This window comes from Synchiropus splendidus, chromosome 15 (genome assembly GCF_027744825.2).
Source record: "Synchiropus splendidus isolate RoL2022-P1 chromosome 15, RoL_Sspl_1.0, whole genome shotgun sequence".
In the NCBI taxonomy this organism is placed as follows: Eukaryota; Metazoa; Chordata; class Actinopteri; order Syngnathiformes; family Callionymidae; genus Synchiropus; species Synchiropus splendidus.
The window spans coordinates 6,536,909-6,556,393 of record NC_071348.1 but is presented as its reverse complement, the minus strand read 5'-3'; positions in this window follow the sequence as shown (position 1 = coordinate 6,556,393).

Genomic DNA, 19,485 nt, shown 5'->3' with positions numbered 1-19,485 from the left:
TCAACAGTGGTACCAACAGTGGTGGTAACTGAGAAGCAGAAGTATTCGCAGCACTGTAGTAGTCGTGGTGGTGGTAAAAATTGGAGAAAGTAAAGACAAAGTTCTGGTGTGTAGAAGACAAAGTAGATGGAGTTTGATTCTAGCCAACAAGTGTAGTACAAGTACAAGTACTGGCTCAAGTTCATGCATCATTCGAAGTTGTTGTCAAAGAGTGAAGTACTAGCGTGCAGGTAGTAGCAGTAGAAATTGTAGTACTATCAATACCTGTAGTAGTAAAGGAAGTAACTGAAGTGGTAGCAGCAGTAGTCAGGCTAGTAATGGTTAAAGAAAAGGAACTAGTATCTGCTGACACAGTGTAGTATTTAGGTTTGTGGTCGTACTATGTATTTAGTACTAATTTAGAGGCAGTAGTTTAAGTGTAGGGTGGTTGTCAGTAGAGCAAAAGGACAGCTGAGTAAGAGTACGTGTTCTAGTACTGTCGGTTGTCGGGCCAGACTAATCCATTAGCCCAAAATGGCCGCCAGGCCTCCAGTTGCTTGTTTCCCTGTGTCCTGAAGGGACCAGAGTGTGGGCCTGACCCAGGGCGTCCACCCACACTAAGCCTTGTCCGTGCTCCTGCCGGCTCCACGCAGACTAGCTCCTTCACCGACCCGACGCATCACTCACCTCCTGAACCTGCCGCGGAGACTAGCGGCGCCGCCGCCGCACACCTGAGCCGGGACTTAAATAGCGGCGGCGAGCTCACGCGGTCAGACGAAGACGGATGGATCCGGGCGGGTAAATTTAGAGCGGCTCACATTCATAACACCTCACACTCTTCAGCTGAAATAGTCTCGCGATTCATTCTCCGACTCAAATTAACTCGTCGCCAGACGTCAAATCTACTGAATAATGCACTGGTTAAAACACACCTTCACTTCCAGGCCCGAGTCGCGAGGCGTTCAGGGACGGCTCTTTAACCACTGTGAAGACGGATGGACGTGAAGAGACCGGACCGGGCCACTCTCACCGCAGGACTCCCACGCCAACTCCTGCCTTCGTCCTCAGCAGCGCATCCTACATGAACAGGACGTGTCACTGTCAGCTAATTATCACCAACGACTATTTTACACATGTAAAATATGAATCTATGGTTTCAAAATAAGCCAAATAAATCTTAACATTTTTTGGGAATTGAACTGTCAGTCTGAATATCCATAAATAAAATGTTGTATATATATATATATATATATATATATATATATATATATATATATATATATATATGATAAGCAAACGAATGAAGACAATAATTAAAAATGCACTGTGACAAATGAAAAAGTAAAATACTGAGACATGTGTGCAGTAATAAATCAAAACACGTTCAACATAGCAGAGTCATGTGTTCTTCCTGTGCCGGTGGACTCTCCATTCACCACTCTGGTTTCCTCCTGTGAGGGAGTGGCCAACTTTCCAGAGTCTCCCCCACCTCTGACTAAACGGAGCGGGGCTGCCAGCGACCCTGGAGAGCTGGGATTACTGGGATGCAGAGGATAGAAAGAGTCAACATGCCAGCAGCAACAAGACATCAGCTGCTGTTGGAGTGTAAATGTGTTTTTGGAGGGTGAGATCGAAATAAATTGAGTTCAAGTGGTTCAAGCCTGGATATAAATAAGTGTGTGTGTGTGTGTGTCTCAGCAAACAGATGGTTCCTTGTGTTGTAGCGGAAGTGTCTGTTAGCTCGCTGGCTTCTCCCTCGTGGCTCTCGGCCAATCACAACACTGGGACCAGCGAGTGACAGAAACATTGATTCTTCTAGTGTTGCTCATGACCCGCCGGGCCTCGAACCACCCACCCCCTCGGCCAACATGTGACCTCTCCACCGACAAATATAAAACAATTCATGGTTCTTCTTCTTATGATCACAGGAGGCGCCAGAGTTTCCGAGAGTCTCACGATCTTTTTAGCGAAGGCTTTCGTTGACAAGTTTGGCGTGTCTGACTTGACTCTCAGACGGATGAGGTGACGCTACACAGCGTCCAGCAGTGTAATCAGCATATAGGAGACGAGTCTAATTAACGTCTGATGAATGCTAACGAGGACATGTTGGATCGTCTGCGCTGGCTCCGGTCGGAGAAACATGTCGGCAATATGTTCCCGCCGCCGCTCAGCCTGGCTGCGCGGCAGACATCTGCACTTCGCACCTCCAGACGAGTGAAAATGAAAGTTGGTTGGAGGATTTCATTGGTCACACGCCTCCACTACTGGTCACCCCAAGTGTGCCAACACTGCCACGCACACAGCAAGAAAACACAAGAGGACGGCCTTCACCACGCTGTGAAACACATGACAACACAGAGCCACTTAAGTGAAAACATTGAAGAGTGAAAAGAATAACACAAACACGGCCACTTCCCTTAGTTGGCTTCAACACCAACGCTGACCAGGAGCATCGCCTTGACACTCAACCAACACAGCATGCACAACAGTGGTGTCACTGCTCGACCATCATAGACAAACAATGGTCTTCCAGTCTCAACTTCCTGTCTCCTGCACACACGCTTCATTGACTGCGTGCTAGTGAGCGCACAAACACACAACCTTCCTCCACACGTGTGTTGAATGAACTCATTCACAAAGGTATGATGGTGACCGCGGCGGTGACCGGGCGCTCGCACACGCCACAGTCGGCGCGGCGCGGCAGCGAGGTGGAGACAGACAGCAGCTATTGTCTCTGTCTTCACCCTCCCCCCGCCTGTCTTCATCTATTTCGACTTTGCCTCACTTTCCTCCGGCGCTGCTCCTCTCGCTGCTATTCTTAGCCAGCAGCTAGTTCTGCACCCGCCACCTCACAAACACGCCGCCCGGCTCGCTCAGGTTTCTTCCTCAAAGTGGCGGATTTGTCTAGAAGTCCGTCCAAAAGCGGCCCGTTTGTCAAGACGTTCAAAGTTTGACCCGCTGTGATTCCGACTCCCACTGAGCCGACGATGAAGAGACGCGGCGGCTTCAAACACGACTTGGGTTTAGTCGCCGTTTAGCGATCAAGTGCCCGTCGTCACTTTCAAGTCCTCTAAGAAGTTTTGGGGATTTTCTTCTTTCATGGAGGCAGGAAGGAGAGTTCAGGGGTTCAGGAAGGAACGATCCTGGATTCAGGATGCATTAAAGTGAAGGAACCAAACAATAGCCGTAACATTATGACCACCAGTCTAATATACTCTGGGCAATGGATTTCAAGAACTTGATGCTGCGAAATGGCAACCAGACTTTTTCTGGGTCCAGGTTACGTCTGAACTCTGACGGCCCATTCATGCCCCCTGATCGCATGCTTCCATGCATTCTTTACGTTAGTACAAGCTGACTCCTATTTTGTGCCGTTGCCGGTGTTTCTGTCGACGGCGCAGTATAACAAGCATGCTAATATTAGCATGTCTGGACAAACAGATTTCAGCTTTAAAACAGAAGAATTTTTTTATCTAAAAGAAAGAAATCGAAAATGTTTGTCTTGAAAAGACAAAGAGCAAAACAGAAAGAATCAAAAGGCAGAAAACATCCAGCGTGTTTCCGGCGACGCATCAATGGGAGATTAGAAATTAATTCCTGAGATGAGATGGAGCCAGAATCTCTCCCTGCTGCTGTTCGTGTGCGGACGCTGCTAACGAAATCAAGCCGGGGAAAGGAGCAGGCCTCGCAAATGGCTTGGTTCTCATTGAAGCCCAAATTGACATGTCTGCCTTGTGATCTCGACAGGTTATTAAGATGTAACGGCGGAATTATGATCATTAAAACAACATGACTGATACAGGGGACAGATGATGAGCTATTCATTTAACCTACTCTTCCTGTAATAATATTCAAACAGACAGTCTGCCAGTTATTAGATCATAATTAGCTGCTGCAATCTGCACGGAATCTGAGGAAATGACGGCGCGGCCGCGGCTCGCTCCTGTTTACCCTGACTTGAAAACGCTCTTTTCTGTCCCTGATGTTAAACAAACATAGCGAGCAGCTCCGAAAAGACGCATTTGAATGTGCGGCAAACAAACTCTGCGCTCAAAACAAACATCTGTTTTGACTGTGGCAGTGGTTCCGGGTGAATCATAAGTATCGGTTCAAACAGCTGATCTCGTGTGTGTGTGCGTGCGTGTGTGTGTGTGGTTGGTAGAAGTGGAGGAGGGAAGAAGCGCGTCCTGAGGCTAGAGGGAAGGTTGTGGGATGCGTGAACCAGGCGGTCAGGAGGAGGGGAGCTGGGGATGCAGCTGGGTGGAGAGCAGGGCAGGTGGCTCAGGTGCATTTGTTAGCAGTTAGCATGATCATGGGAAGTGGGTGGTGTGGGTGGGGAGTACGACTACAGAAAGCCAAGCACTTCCTGAATTTGTATCTTGGACGGAAATTCCCGTTCAGGTGTTCAAAGTGCACAGGATCGGTGATGACTGAACATTAAGTTATGAAGATGAAGAAAGGTGTTAAATCAAGAGAAGCTCTCCCAACAAAGCGGCGCAGAGAAAACACATGAATCTGCGTTTTTCATGCTCAGTTGACTAACCTGGCGCTCGGAATTCCATCAAGTGTGTGTGTGTGTGCGTGCGACTGTGTGTGCCAGTGTAGCCAGGAGAAATCTGCAGCCTCAGCTCTTTTCCGAGCGGAGAGCGATGCCGCTCTGTCGGCGTCCCTCAGCAGCACCTTGTCCCTTCAGGCTCTTCTCCAGGTGGCGCTCGCCAAACTCGCCCTATTAATAAGCAACATATTTGACTTTCTAGTTTGTTTCAGGGCCCTGGAACGGCGCCGAATTATTCAGAGGCGTGTGGGAGAGGTGTCACGGCGCCCCGGGGGGGGCCCCAACATGCTTTGGGTGGGTGAGAACGCCGAGGCTCAGACGCCCCCGGTGAGAGCAGAACTGAGAACGCCAACCCTTGCAATTAGACTGCGCCATCCTGATGAAATGTTTACCTCCAACAGTCCGACAAACCGAGGCGCCGGCGTTTTTCAGAATTTCAGTTCGGCACGCAGGTGTTGATTGGAGAGACAAGTCATCGCTACTGTTGCGGCGAGAGCTTATTAATTAGCACGACATGTACTGTTTGTTTAAAGGTGTAACATGAAGGCATCCAAACACTCCGGCACATCTGAGAACAGACGCTGCAGCAGACACCAGGCGCAAGAAGCACGGCCTAGTTTAGCATGTGGCTACAGGAGGGTGGGCACCACCGACTCGTCCAGGTGAGGAAAACCCTCTCCTGCCTCTGGAGAGCTGAGCAGAGGAGAGGAGAAGGGAAGCGCCTGGGTAACAAAAGAGGGATGTGGATGATGGACTCCGGTGGACAGGGCTCCTGAGTCTGGCATGAAGGCAGGAGAGATGGGGGAAGACGGGAGCTTAGAGCAGCGTTTTTCAACCGGGGTGCCGCGGCACACTAGTGTGTCAGGTGATCCAGTTTCACCTCATGTGTCCGGAGATAGAGGTGGGGCGATATGATGCCATGAAATCATGACCATGAGAAGGTGTTGAGGAGCAGCCAAGGTGAGGAGATCACATGGATTGGCTGACATTCTTTCTATCCACTCTACTGTCGAGCTGCAGTGTGTTGATGCGCTGATCTGTCTGTCAGTCAAAGCAGCGCTGCTGTGGTGCACGGCGCTCCTCTTCCCACACACTCACAGCCAAGAAGCCGCTCACATGCGGCAACTTCCAGCTGTTTTTAAAGCTGATGCGCCTCTAACTTGACCGCACACTTTCACCACAGAACCATGGAGGGAGGGAGGGATCCTTGTCGGAGCCGTGCCACCAAAGACTGTCTGCACCGCAGCGCTAACAGAGCTAACGGCTAAACTTTATTGATACTCATGGACTGTCAACGTTTGCTTGGTGGTTTAAAAGTTGGCTTTGAAAAACTAAATGCACTACAAAATAAATGCGCCCCAAAATGTGAAGAGAGAAAGAATTGTGTTACTTATGAAGCAAGTTCAGGCAAAGAAGCTAAGGATTCAGAGACGAACAGAAAGAGATGTGATAAAATCAAAACAGTTATTTAAAGTCAGTAAATACATCAGTAAATCATGATATATTTTGCCATGTGTGCCCTTTCTGGACACACAACAAATACATTTTCTGCAATTTGTTTCTGCAAATATCCTGGCAAAATAACAAGCGAGTGTCAGTCGCTACAGTTGTTCACAAATGAGTAGGGATTTCTATAGGGCTTAAGTCCAAGTGCGCTTTGGCCCAGGTTCCTTTGGTGGTGAGCCCCGGGGATGGATGTGGATGTGGTGGCTAGAGAACGGTCGCAAAACACCGCACTAGACTGTGGGAAGCAGCCACCGTCAGGACCCAACTCCTCCTATAAAGCTTCCATTCAACTCGGGGGTCAACCTCAGCTAACAGCCTCCACTGCCAAGTCACAGCGGCTCAACTTTCCAGCGTGACAGCGACTTGAACAAAGGGGGGGGGTTTGAAGCGGTAAAGTTCTGCGACAAACAAGCGCGCCAGTGGGCCGCCCGCTGCTCGGCCCACTGCGGCCCTCGCGCGGCGCTGGCGAGCGTGTCCTGTGCTGATTGCGCTGCTGATGGGCCTCCGTTTGCCGCGGCTCACACAAGCTCCGGCGCTGAGCAGCAGGGTTCCCTGATTACTTAATTGCTTGTAAGAGCTCATTAAAGCTTCCTATCCATCATAAGTCGTATGGCGAGTATCAGTTTGGGAGTCAGAGTGAGAGATGGAGGCAGGCAGAACGCTGATGAGCAATTAGTAACGTGAGACGTCTTTGGATTGTTCTTCTGGAAATCTGTGGCATTCATCACAGGGATGGATGTTTTCACCGCGAGACAAACACCGTTCACCAGGCGGAGAAGTTTGGACTGGATGGATGGATGGATGCAGGCACCTGTCAGAACTCGTGAGGCCTCAGAGCGTCCGGAGGAAGTCAGCTTCATCTTATGGTCCTGGACTTGTTGAATCCCACACGTCTGACTGAGTCCTTGTGAGGGGAGTCCACATGCAAGTCACAATCTCAAATCTCCTGGTAAGATTGAGTCACATGACTGCTGGTCAAGAAGTGGGTCGAACTCTGTCACTGCGGATACTGAGCTCCAATGACTTGTGTTCTTCTTCAACGAATTGTGGACTTCTGCAGCGCAGCAAATGCAGCTTTTACTTATGGATTCCACAAGTCTGAGTCTGACTCATAGCTCTGAATAAGTTAAACTCACACAGACTCCAGTTCTTTCATGAGCAAGCCTCGGCAGTTGACTAGATGGGAAGTGGTTATTACTCAAGACGGGAAGTGAGTTGGACTTCGTCTCTGACACGAAGCGCCAATGAGATGGTCGGTCATGTGACTCGCTTAGAGTCAAGTACTCAAAAGGAAGTGGATCTTGTTTCAGAACTGACAGAAAATCAGAGTCAAAATAGGACGGAGGAAGTTGGACGGACTCATAGACACGGCATGTTTTGATTCCAGATGACTTGTGCTAGTTCCAAGAAACAAATTCAATTAATAAAAAAATCTAGTCCAAGAGGGGGCGCTCCCAAACCCCCAGCTACTCGCAGTCAATTACCCTACTGCCCCCTTCCTGTAAGAGGGATCAAGCCCACAGATCTGACTCGTGACATTCCTCGTCTGTTGGATAAAGACTCGTGGACCTTTGCCATCTTCTCTTTTTTTTCCGAAATGGGAGTGAAGAAAAAAAACATCCGTGTAATTTGGATCCGAGGAGCTTTACAAGACGCTCACAGTCTCACCAGGTGCAGAATTAGAATTGGATGCTGTTCGTATTAATTGGTGATCATTTGCAAAGGCGGGTGGAGAAAAAAGGTCTTTTGCCAAGAGCGAGTCTTACAAGCCCCCAGCTGGGGTTTTCGGGGGGCAGGCTTGTTGGCATTGTGCTGGCATATGTTTGGTGCCAAGAACACCATCCATTTGCATTTCTTTTATATGAATTTTACAAAGCCGCGATGCTCTTTTGTGTACAAGTGATCCCAAAAGTGAGTGTTGCAATTAATCACAAGTGAAATTTATCGGCTGATGAAAAGCCGTAATTCGACTTGCAATCTTTCTTTTTTTTTTTTTTTTTCCAGGGAGAAAGTGGCAGCATCTGCAGCGCTCTCGTGCTCGCTTTTTGATGAATGTGCCTTTAAAGGCAGTTTGACTCCATTTAAAAGTGGCTTGAAGGGGGGAAAAAAAACAGCATCTTTGAGGAGCCGCGATGCCATAAGTCATGAAAATAGTTCTTCTGTCTGCGCAGAAAAAACAAGCGCCGCATGATGTCGTGGAGTGACGCACACGTGATTGAAGCGGCGGCGTGACAGCAGCAGATAGATATTAAGTAAGATCTATCCATTTCACCACGCGGCTGGCGACGACTCTAAGAGCAAGTGAAGCCTTCAAGGATTTGAAGAGGAGACACGGTTCACGTCTCAGTCGAGCGTTGAGTCAAAGAAAAGCATCATTCTGACAGGTGGAGAGGAGGATCCTCGTGAAGTCGAGCTGATCTGTTGATTCATCTGCTCCTTCACCGACCCGACTCCTCTGGAGAAAGACCGAAAAGATGAAGCCCATCCTTCACCCTCATGTCCAAAGTCAGGTCACGGGGCCAGCCTCTGCTCTTTTGAGGGAATACCAGGGTCTGCCCCGGACCTCCTCTCTCTCAGATAGGGTTCTATTCTGAGTCTCTCACAGGTGACTACGTGACTAAGGGAGCATCCAGACGCCTGACAGAGAAAACCTCTTTCCTGTACCAGCAACCCTGTGTAGAGATGAAGGTCGGAACATAGAAGACAGAACAAGAATTTGAGAAATAAAGCAAAGATTCCCACTTATCTAAATGAGACCCTGTTACTGGAGTTGGTGAACAGGTCCAGGATTCCTGAATCTCACACCTCTGAGTGAGTCACACAGGTCACCCATAAATTGGTGGACTCACTAAATCCACATAATCCAAGAAGAAAGCTTCAACTGGAAATCACTGATTTACTTATGGGAGCCAGCAAGGCAGTGACAGGAAGTGGCTGAGACTCATGAACAACTGCGGAGTGACCCGAGTTAGGAGGCACCAAAGGTCTGAGTGTTGGACTCCTCCTTGAAACACATTGTCTTTTTTGGTACTTGACCAAATGAACACTGCTGAATTTTTCTCGAAAGCCTCAGAAGTGTGACCACATTCTGGACTGACTCCCAAACTGACTCTGAACATGTCGATACCCAGTCACCACACTTCTGCCCCAGCGCAGCATCTACTGGGACGTTTAATAGATCCAATTAAGCAATTAATTTTTGGTGGATTAGAGTGGATGTGGAGACCCGACGCTGCCAGGAGATGGACTCTCTCCAGGTTTCTTCTGCAGTGCTCCAGATGGGATGGGGGTTTAAGACTCATCCTGGGCCAAGCGGTCCACCCGCACGCCGGGACTCGCCTGCAGTATCACAGCCACTCCTCAATATTGGAGGACGACTGCTAATGGATGGATTTCCCCGCTGACCTCGCCGCCGCGTGTGGTGCGGTCCCCGCAGAGACCTCGCCAGCCAGACAACGATCTGGAGTGTTTTCTCAGTAAACTGTTGCAGCTTCAGGCGCAAAACATATTTATTCAATCATAAGCTGCTCATATCTGTGGGACTGTAGACGACGCTCCTATTTGAAACACGCTGCTACAGAATAACATTTGAAAATCCATTTTTCATCACGGACGGTGATCTTTGAAATGGTATTCTAGCAAAGGCTCCAAATCAGAGGTAGGCCTAACAGGAGAAAGACGTAATGTGGAAAATCCAAAAGAATTATATACGCACTTTGGTCATTGTGGCTGAAGCTAAATGACGTTCAGCTAAGACAAAAAGAAAAGAGTGGCACAAGAACTCAAACTGAAGAGTAACACCGACACAAGAAGATGAGTCGCAAGAAAACTGCACAAGTCTTTATGAAAGAATGAATTTAAAACAAAAATGAAAGATTTTGTTCTCAGGCCATCACACTAGAGGAGTGAGGTTGTGCGAGTGGTAGTCCCTCTCTCTCCAGGGTGTCCCCCTATGTCTTGCCACAAGACAAAAATCTATGAAGGAATAGAAGGGGAGCCAATCATTTGGGTGTGTCAGGATGTTACAGGTGACCGTGGAAGAGTGGTGTGTCAAAGCCCTCGCTCACATGTCAATCCAAACTTGGAAAAGTTCCCCACGGATGGATAATGGAGCGAGGGGAAAGGACAGGGCTCCGGGGGGCCCCCCCACCACAGCCTGCAGCGAGGCGCCACGCGGCGCTCCCCGCCGTCTCTCTCGCCACGGCGGCGAGAGAAACTTGAAACAATGACCCCCACTTCTCGTCGACAACTTTTTTTTTCCCCTTACACTTTCATTTTCTCAACTGTCACGAGTATAACGCTTCAAACGCGTCACATCCCCTTTTCCCCTCTTCCATGTATAATGATTTACAAAATGCCTCTCATCAAAGAATTCATTAACAAGGAGCGTTAATTAAAAAATAAGTGAGTAAACATCAATATCAAATCTCAGCACTGTGGAAGGGAATACATTATGCAGAGTAATGATGTTTGAAAGGGGCTTTAGCACCTCTGTGGGACTCTTTTAAAGCCCCTACCTCTTAGGCAGTTGCTTATTTTGCAAGCCTTTGTTGTTTAACAACAAAGAGAACGGGCGCTCGTAATGTTATATTAATCAGCGGATTAATATTTCAATTTGATTTGCTTTATAGTTGAGGTGCTGTTGGCATTTCCATTCTCCCTCCATATGTGCAGCGATGTTAAGTGGTATCATTACCATTTCTACCTGGGGGTTCGAGGGAATAACAGGCACCAGTGATAGCTCTATTCTGCGGAGGGAGGTTTGAGGAGAGGGGAGTGGGCTGGGGGGGCCTTCATGCATTTTTAAAGCCAGTGTTTGGTGCTCCTTCACATCCATTATTCTCCAGCGCCGTACGCAAACAGCTGAGTCACGGCCTTTCTGCCCGCCACAGGACAGAGGATGAGGGAGGGAAACTTCAGCGGTCAGCTCCTCTCAACTTTCCGTGTGTTTCTGTGAAGCTCCAGCGAGCCGGTGCCAAAGCTGAGTTTTTAGGACAAATTTGTTTCACATTAAAAATGCGGATTTTTTTACGTTTGACATGAACTTCGGGATGACCTTTCGGAACAACTTTCTGGTTCATGGAGTCGGATGCCACAACCGTAAAGCTTTGTCAAAAAGTAAGAAACTCTTTTATCAGACAGAAGGCAGCTAAAACTGGTTACAGTCTCATAATAATATAAAAAGTACCCAAAAATTGGAGGGGAAAAAAGAATGAAAAACACATCTCAACAAGGGAGACAAATACGCCAAATCATAGATTTAAAAATAGCTTTTCAAAAATCCATAAAGAAAAAGTTAGATGTCAAAAAAACAAAAAATATATACCGCAGCAGCAAAAGAGCACAGAAAAATACAGAGATTTTGGCCAAAGCAAAATCTCAAACTTAAAAGGTAGAAGTTATACATAAATGGTCACAAAATTCAGTTCAGATTTGGGGATTTCAAAAATCAAGTCAACCACAGAACTAATAAAATGCCACGCTGAACTCCACGGTAAACACTGGGAAAATGTCATCAACGTCGCTGTGTGACAAAAAAAAGCTCAACTCTGACTTCAGCAAAAAAAAAAAAAACTTCTACAACGCTGTACAAGCTGAAAGCTGCAGCTAGACTAGGGAGGAAGATCACCAGCGCTGACAAAACCAGTCCCAAACTAAGGTGAACTGACCGGCCCGACGCGGGTCACGTGACCAGGTCCGTCCTCTGCTGCGACAACGGGTGGCATCACTCCTCAGCTAATCACGTCCCATCACATAAAGAAAACAGATGAGCAATTAGGACCCGTGTTATTTGTCATGAACGTCATTCGCTGCCATGCAAATGCTCCTTAATTGCCCAGAAGATCATGAGTGACGAGTCATTAGATGATTGTCTCCAGTGGGTGATTACGGCAGACGCCGTCTCCACTTCCCACTTTCTCTCCACACAACTTGGAGTCGAGGAAGATCGCAGGTTCGCTCGTGACGCTCCGGGACGAGTCAGTTCCCGTCCTGGCCCCTCACGCTTGGCCCAACTGACCAACTGCACCGACTCCCAGTCACAACAAGCTCCACCTCTGGGACTTGAGCTGGATCTTATGAAAGGAATCCCACACGTCCGAGTGAGTCCCTGCGACTCTGTAGAGGTCAACAATAATAACAACACAAGTTGCTCCCACTCTTATTCTGAAAGACAGGAACAGGAAGTCTGCCAGTCGAGCATAATAGCCACACTTGTCAGGATAAAGAGATTTGATTTTGACTCCTGGCAAGAGTCCTACTGAGCTGAAGCTGCGTCGCCCCACGACTCATGAACAAGACCCAATCAGGAAGCCTCTCCACCGACCCTCAGCCAAATAATCCCGTTTGTTGAATTACACAGGCAGTAAAAGGCGAGTTAAAGGGTCTGAACAGCGGCGTGACCCTCGCGTCTCATCAGCCTGCGTGCGAGCACGTGCGCCGCTGCCCTTCACAATCACACCCCCCTCTCTGACGCTGAGCGGCTGCAGCTGCGGGCCCCTTGTCGCGCTGGCAGCCGTGGCCCCCGTCACGCGGGGGTCCGCCCGTGTGACCCGCTAATTTGGAGCATATGTAAGTGCTCTTAAAGTGTGGGGCCTTTGACACGTCACGCAGCTGTGGCAGCTGAAGGAAACGCTTTATTTAATTCAATTAGCTCTTTTGCAGATATGTAAAGCAGGCGCTGACGGAGGGGCGGCGGGGTGGCCGGTCCCCCTACCTATCTGGAGCCCCTCCACCCCTTCATCCCAGGTGGCTGGAGAGGCAAACAGGGTGAGTAACTGTTGCCTCCTCACACTCCTGAAGGGGGGATAATCAGGGTCAGGCACTGCGCTCAACACGGCAGCACTGCAATTAATGCGCCGCAGAAAGGGGGTGAAAATATTCACCATCTGGCAATTAGGGGTGCCGGGGTGGGCCGCGCTCCGCCTCTTCTCTCCCACTCTGCCGCTGATTGTTATCCTGCTCCGCGCGCTGGCCCGCTGCCCAGCCAGAGGAGCCGTCCTTCTAGAGGCGGCTCTCCAGCGCGACTCTCCGGCCGCACCCTCACGTCGGTGCTTCCTCCTGGCCTACGTACCAGAGAGGTATGAGACGGAGAACCAGTCAGCAGCGCAGCCTCCTGCGCGCCTCACCTCCACCTGAACCCAACGCTGAAACTGTGGAGCCGCCCTGACGCAACAGTGATGCGGAACTGATGTGTAAGAAAACACACTGGTGATATGAAAAATAGAAAAACAATAGATGGCAGAACTGAGATTGTCAATTCAAATAATATAAAAATGAAAAACTCAAGTTGTGTTTTTTCAAGTCCTACTCTTAAAGGTGAGGACATGTATCATTTCGCTACAGCTCCTGACACACACACACCCACCCACACACACAACACACACACACACGTCTGTGGTTTCTCTCTTCCACAAAGTGAAATTCAAATCTGTGGATAACAAACACTGCGATTACGTTCGCCGATGATCTGAGGAGTTTTGAGTTGCAAATGTGCGACTGGTCGTTTCTGAAGGACAAAAGACCTCAGGAAGTCACATGATACTACAAAATAATAAAAAGCCAAACTTTTATTATCCATACCTCAATAACTAATTATATTTCAAGCGTTTTATATCACCCCTTCTTTTCTTCTTTTTATGGGTTGTTAAGATACGCTTCCACTATGTGTATACATTTCTAAAAATATGGTTTTCATGCCATATTTGAATTTTATCGGACATATTTTTATTACAATTTATTTAGTAGTATGACCTTCACACACTATTGATACAATTTTTAAGAGAAACACAAAATAATTATTTTTCTATGTTTAGTCCCACAGATCAGTACAGAAAAATAGATCATAAAATAAAGATTTCTTCAGCAATTTCTTCACAACTTTAAAGTTCAATTATTTTAGAATATATTTTTTGAATATATTTGAGGAAGGTGACATTTTCCGACCCCACGTTGTTGCGACGACCAAATCGAGTTCTGCACATTTGTCAGCCAAACAGTGGTTTCAGAGAGAGCGCGAGGAAGACAGCTTGGTTCTCCAGGGGGCAAACAAGTAAACTCCTCTGTCTTTGCTGAAACTAAAACATGACGACAACAAACTTGTGGGATCTGATCCCTCATCAGTCTTTTGACGGAGGCAACTTAGTTCTGCTGATCTGATCTGGAGTCGGCTCGGAAGTGAAACGCCGGCGTCGTCACTTTCTCACACGATCAATAACAACATCAAAAACCACTTGAGCGCCTCCAGAACTTCTCCAACTTCACCTGTGAAGACCAGGTCTGATCCGCTGACCCCGATCTCTCTAATTGCACCCCAGCGAGCGCCGCCGCCGCCATTGTTCTTTCCTGTAACGCAATAATTACACACGTTGAATTATTGAGCGTCATTATCAAAGTTGTTGTGTTGTCGTGCTCCTGTGATGTCGGGCAGTCATTACTTATTAACACACTGGATGCTTTTTCTCCCCAGTCGGCGACGAGCGGCGTTGAGCACGCGCTCTTCCTGTTTGCCCCCGTTTCATCTGCTGCTAAACGGCAGAAATAATATTTGGGGTGACTCTGAGGAAGAGAAAAAGTGACTATTTACTGGCCCAGATGAAGCCATTAGCATAAAGGGAAATTAATTAAACCAGTATTTTGACTAGACTGTTTACATAGTGTGGGGGGGAGACGAGGCGCTGCACCCCAGTGCAGTTACGTAAAGTTGAGTAAAGTTTCACGTAACAAATGTAAATTATTGCAGCGACTTGACTGTGACAATAGTGATCACATTCTTTGTTTATATTGCTCATGAAATCAGGCGGGAAAATATATCTAAATTCAGCAGAGAAAAAAATCGATTACACACTAAAATATAAAATTCATAATAATATGTAAAGATTTGATATCATAAAATTACTGTACATGAGAAAACAAAAAAAAGAGATTTTTGTGTGTGATGCAACGCTTGTTTTACATGTCATTCGTGGTTCCGGTCTAAAGAACCGTGTCTGGAGGGTCGAGCTGGTGTTTAGAGACGGTGTTGGGCAATTCTCGGGCAGCTGGCCCGGATCCACCACCCTGACCCTGAACAGGTTAGAGAGGAGTCAACATCAGTCCTGGAATAACCGCGGCGACGGCGCTGGAGGAGCGGCGTGGAAATAGAAGACAAACAGTCGGGACACGAGAGCAGATTTAGAGCACAGACCATCGGCGTGACCTCCTCACCTGCCTCCACCCACAGCCTGGACCACTTGTGTTTCCTGTTAACACGTGTGTGTGTGTGTGTGTGTGTGTGTGTGTGTGTGTGTGACCTTCCCTTTTCCCTCTCCTCCCTCACTCGTCTCCCTCATCTCTTTCCCTTCCCTCCACCCATCCTTCACCTGTCACCATTCATTTTCCTTCCTCCGAACCTTCCACTCAACTCCTACACCTCCTGTCTTCTCCTCCATCATGGCCCTGCTCTAACTTTCTTTTTTCTCACTCTCCTTCCCTGCTCCACTTTCCCACCTCCTTCCCCTCTGTCCCTCTCCTCTCCTTGCGTTAAACAAACAGCTAACAAGCGTCTCCCGCGTCTGCTGCAGTTGAGGAGTCTGATTAAATACCGAGGGGGAGGAGCAGTGTCTCCCCCCTGCGCCTCACCTTGGGGACATATTGTCCCCCGCCACTGAAACCTCGGGGACAGAAGGCTCCGCCGTGGGGAGGCTCGGCGGGGGAGCGAGGAGCTGATGAAACGGAGACGGGGTAATGAAGGCGCGGCCCGCGGCTTCCTCGGCTGCACCATATGTTTCTCAAATGGCCCGAAACTCAAACAACTTCTTCATCCTGACGGATGCAAATGTGTTTATAATCGCTGGGTTATAAATATATGGGGAGCTCCAGCGCCACCAGGGGCCGTGGAGGACGCTGTCCTGACCGGGGTCAGCTGGTCAGATGGGGAGGAGCACGCATCGTCGGCCAATCGGAGAGCAGTCCGATCATAATGGTTGAGCGACTTGACCTCAAGACTGTCAGAGTGTCTTGGTGTGTATGAACGTGTAAGAGTGTGTAGCCGTGCCTTTCAGTGTGAGAACTGAAATCTTCAGCGACCGTGGTCACACATGACGTGGAGTGTGTGTTGAAGTCCACCTGTATATCAAATGTGTTTTTGTGTGTTCACTTGCTGTGAAAGGACAAACACTGATGGAGCCTAAACACAAACACAAGTCTTTCAAAGAAATGTGTGCGTGTGTGTGCACGAGTGTGTCACCGCTCAGAGCGATCAAGCGTCAACATCAAAGCCTTGAAATGTTAAATAATGATAAAGCCTTGATTGCACTCTAATTAGCGTGATTGAGTTTCGCCGCCAGCTAAACGCCGTCGACTTCTCTGACCTGGAAAAACTTCGGCGAGGTCACGTGATCCCATCGTCCTCACCTGGGTGGTGTTGGGTGCAGTCAGGTGAGGGTCGCCACGGAGATCAGCAGCCGGTCCTGATGCCCCACTGCATGATGGGAGAGGGAAGAGCGTGCGATGAAAACATTATGACCGCCCGAACACGACGCCTACACCATCCAAAACAACAACTCACTCAGGGTGGGATTCATATCAACAAGATGTGCTGCAAAAGTTCCCAGAGACACAACACTGCATCCTTCTGTTTGCATGAATGTGTCAGTGTGTGTGTGCTTCCCGTGAGCAGCCATTCATTTGTTTTCTATCTTTTTTTCTGTTGTCTTATTTGAGCGTGTGTTTATTTTTGTTCGTGATGTGCACTGACGTTGGTGTTTATTTCTGTCTTTATAAACAGCTGCCTGGTCTGTGGGCGTGCAAGCTTCACAAGACAGCGGTTGTTCGTGTTTTGTGAATCAGTTCTGTGGTCAGTTGTGTTTGTGCTATATAATCTGTGTTTTTGTGTGTGATTGTTGTAAACAAGAATATTTCTTTGCCAATGGTTTTGCATATTACAAAGTGCGTGTGTGTGTGTGAATATTTCCATTCCAAACTGACTTTTGACATTGTTTGCTAAAGCAGCCGACTCACCTCTTCTCTAACCATCTTTTCAGACATGACCTTCGACCTTGCGCTTCTGCTTGTTAGCCTCAGTGCTCACTTCCTAATTTGGAGGAGGGGAGCTAATTAATCAGACGACCTGGCGCGGAGCGTCGCAGAGCTCGGGGTTAACACTGAAGCAGCAGCGGACTCTGGTGCTGTTTGCTTCAGCGGCCGATGGTGCCAGCCGCTCTCTCATAGATCTTCCAGTTGTGAGAGGCTTCTACAACACATCAGCTATCCTCACATGTGACACACTGGTATCAGGACAAGAACAAGTGCTCACAGTGCTACAGCTGATTTGTCCAGACGCCAGAGCGTTTGAAAGTGAATAGGAGGCAGAGAAGATACAGAAACCATCGGCCAAAGCTTAGCCATGTCCACGTCATTTCGTCATAATAATACAAAATCCTGCTTAGTCTACAGCAGATTCAATATTTCAAATTTCTTTCTTCATTGACTCATTTGAATCTAGGTTGAGTCTGTTAATAATCACAAAAAAAATGTGTGGGTTAATGCTTATCATATATATGTAATAAACTAAAACTAAATTGACAGCCAAGGAGAAAAACAGCAATTCATATGTTGATTTGTTTCATTTCTACAAAAAAAAAACACTTTAAACTTCGATTCATTCGTGATATACGAATAGTAAATAAATAACATATTTTGGACATTTTTGTAAGTTGGAAAATGTAATTACAGAGTTACATATTGTGCTTTTCTGTCTTTAGATTACTTGAATGCAACTTAATTATTTTCAGTTGTATTTCTCAGTTGTGTCCATATTTGTATAGCGGATTGTGACTCAGAAGTCAGATTAGAATTAGTTCATTCTAAAATGTTGTTTTACACCAAACAACTGTTTGGTAGCAATGTTCCAAAACACGTACACAATGTCAACTTAAATTGCTTCCAAACCGACACGTGGAGACAAACGAGAAGCCAAAAATCTTCAACTCACTCAGGGTCGAAAAGGTTCAACACACGGAGGCATCGGCTTGAGTCCGACTAGCGCGTGACTGATAAGGGATTTATCAGGTTGCGCGCTCGCATGAGGATCGGAGTAACAATGGCGCCCTCTGCCGTGTGTTCAGCGCACTGCTTCTGGATACATTCGCACTATGGACGCAAAAAGCGAATATTTCCCCTGTACTTAAATGCTTCATGCTGTCAACATGAAGATTGAAAACTGTTCTAATCCACAAGCTGCGATATATTCGTTTAAAACATTTCACATCATGAATTTTGGACCCCGGATCTGTGCTTCAGGACGCACTGACTTTTAATGTAGTGGGCTGATAAACCGAAGGAGGGTTGTGTTTCTCCACCAGGGGGGAGCAGATCACAGCAGATCTAATCGGATCCAATCACTCGTCCTTTTCCTCAGAGCCACGTTTTCTGCAAGCGTTGATCCGACTGAGTAGAGGGAGACTATCACAAGGGACCCCGAGGATAAGAGAGCGATCTCATGCAGCTTTCCAACACACTGTCGATCACAACAGCTGGCTATACACTGACTCCACGCCAGCTGGGGCGAGGGACGGGAGACATGCTGGACTGGACCGGTCCATTAAGGGGAACAGAACTAAGGAGCCTTCCACTGGCATCAACCTGGAAAATGGGAGAATCCTCACCACGCTGAGTGCACGATCCACGATGGCTTCTTCGATTGTAAACAAGAACTTTAAGTTAAGAACCAATGAACTATGCCAAAGGAACAAGCACACTCTGCCAGTTTCCTCTTCATCCTATCAACGACTTGCAGGCGTGAGAGTAGCGTCCCGGGACATCACTATCTTCTTTCCCGACTTCAACAAACTCAGCTGTGACGTCCTTCCCAGTGAACGCAGCAGGACATCAGTTGTTAGCGCGCTAGCATGTGCTCAAGCTCAGGGTTGGGAGGCCTTTGAGAAAGTGGGTGGCGAACTGTGGCTTCACCAGAGAAATGTCTCTGTTGCAGCGATCTCTATTCGCACACACACACCCTCTCATGGGGGGAACCCCCTGCAGACGCTCATGTTTTAATCATCATGGCGCCGTGTGTATTCCTAATTGTCGCATTATGAATCCCTACACAACGTGGCGCTGTTGCCACCCCGGCTCCCCCCGTGGGCCGCTGTTTGTTGAAGTGCGACACACAAACACGCTTTAATTGGCCATTTTGGCTCTGGGATCAATTATGCATGTGGTCGCGGGAACATTGCAGCGACGAGGTCCCGAGACCAGCGAGGGTCGGGTTTGTTTGAGACGTGAGGCGGTCACCACCAGGCAAACATCGGTGCATGGGGTTGTACGTCTCTGCTAAACACAACCTATTTGTTTACTCGCTAACACGCAGGATCTAAATTAACAAGCCAAGTTTGATGCAATAACAGCAAAACAAAGAACAGACAAAGAGATTTAGCCAAGCGGAGCAGTCCTCACAAAAAACCTTG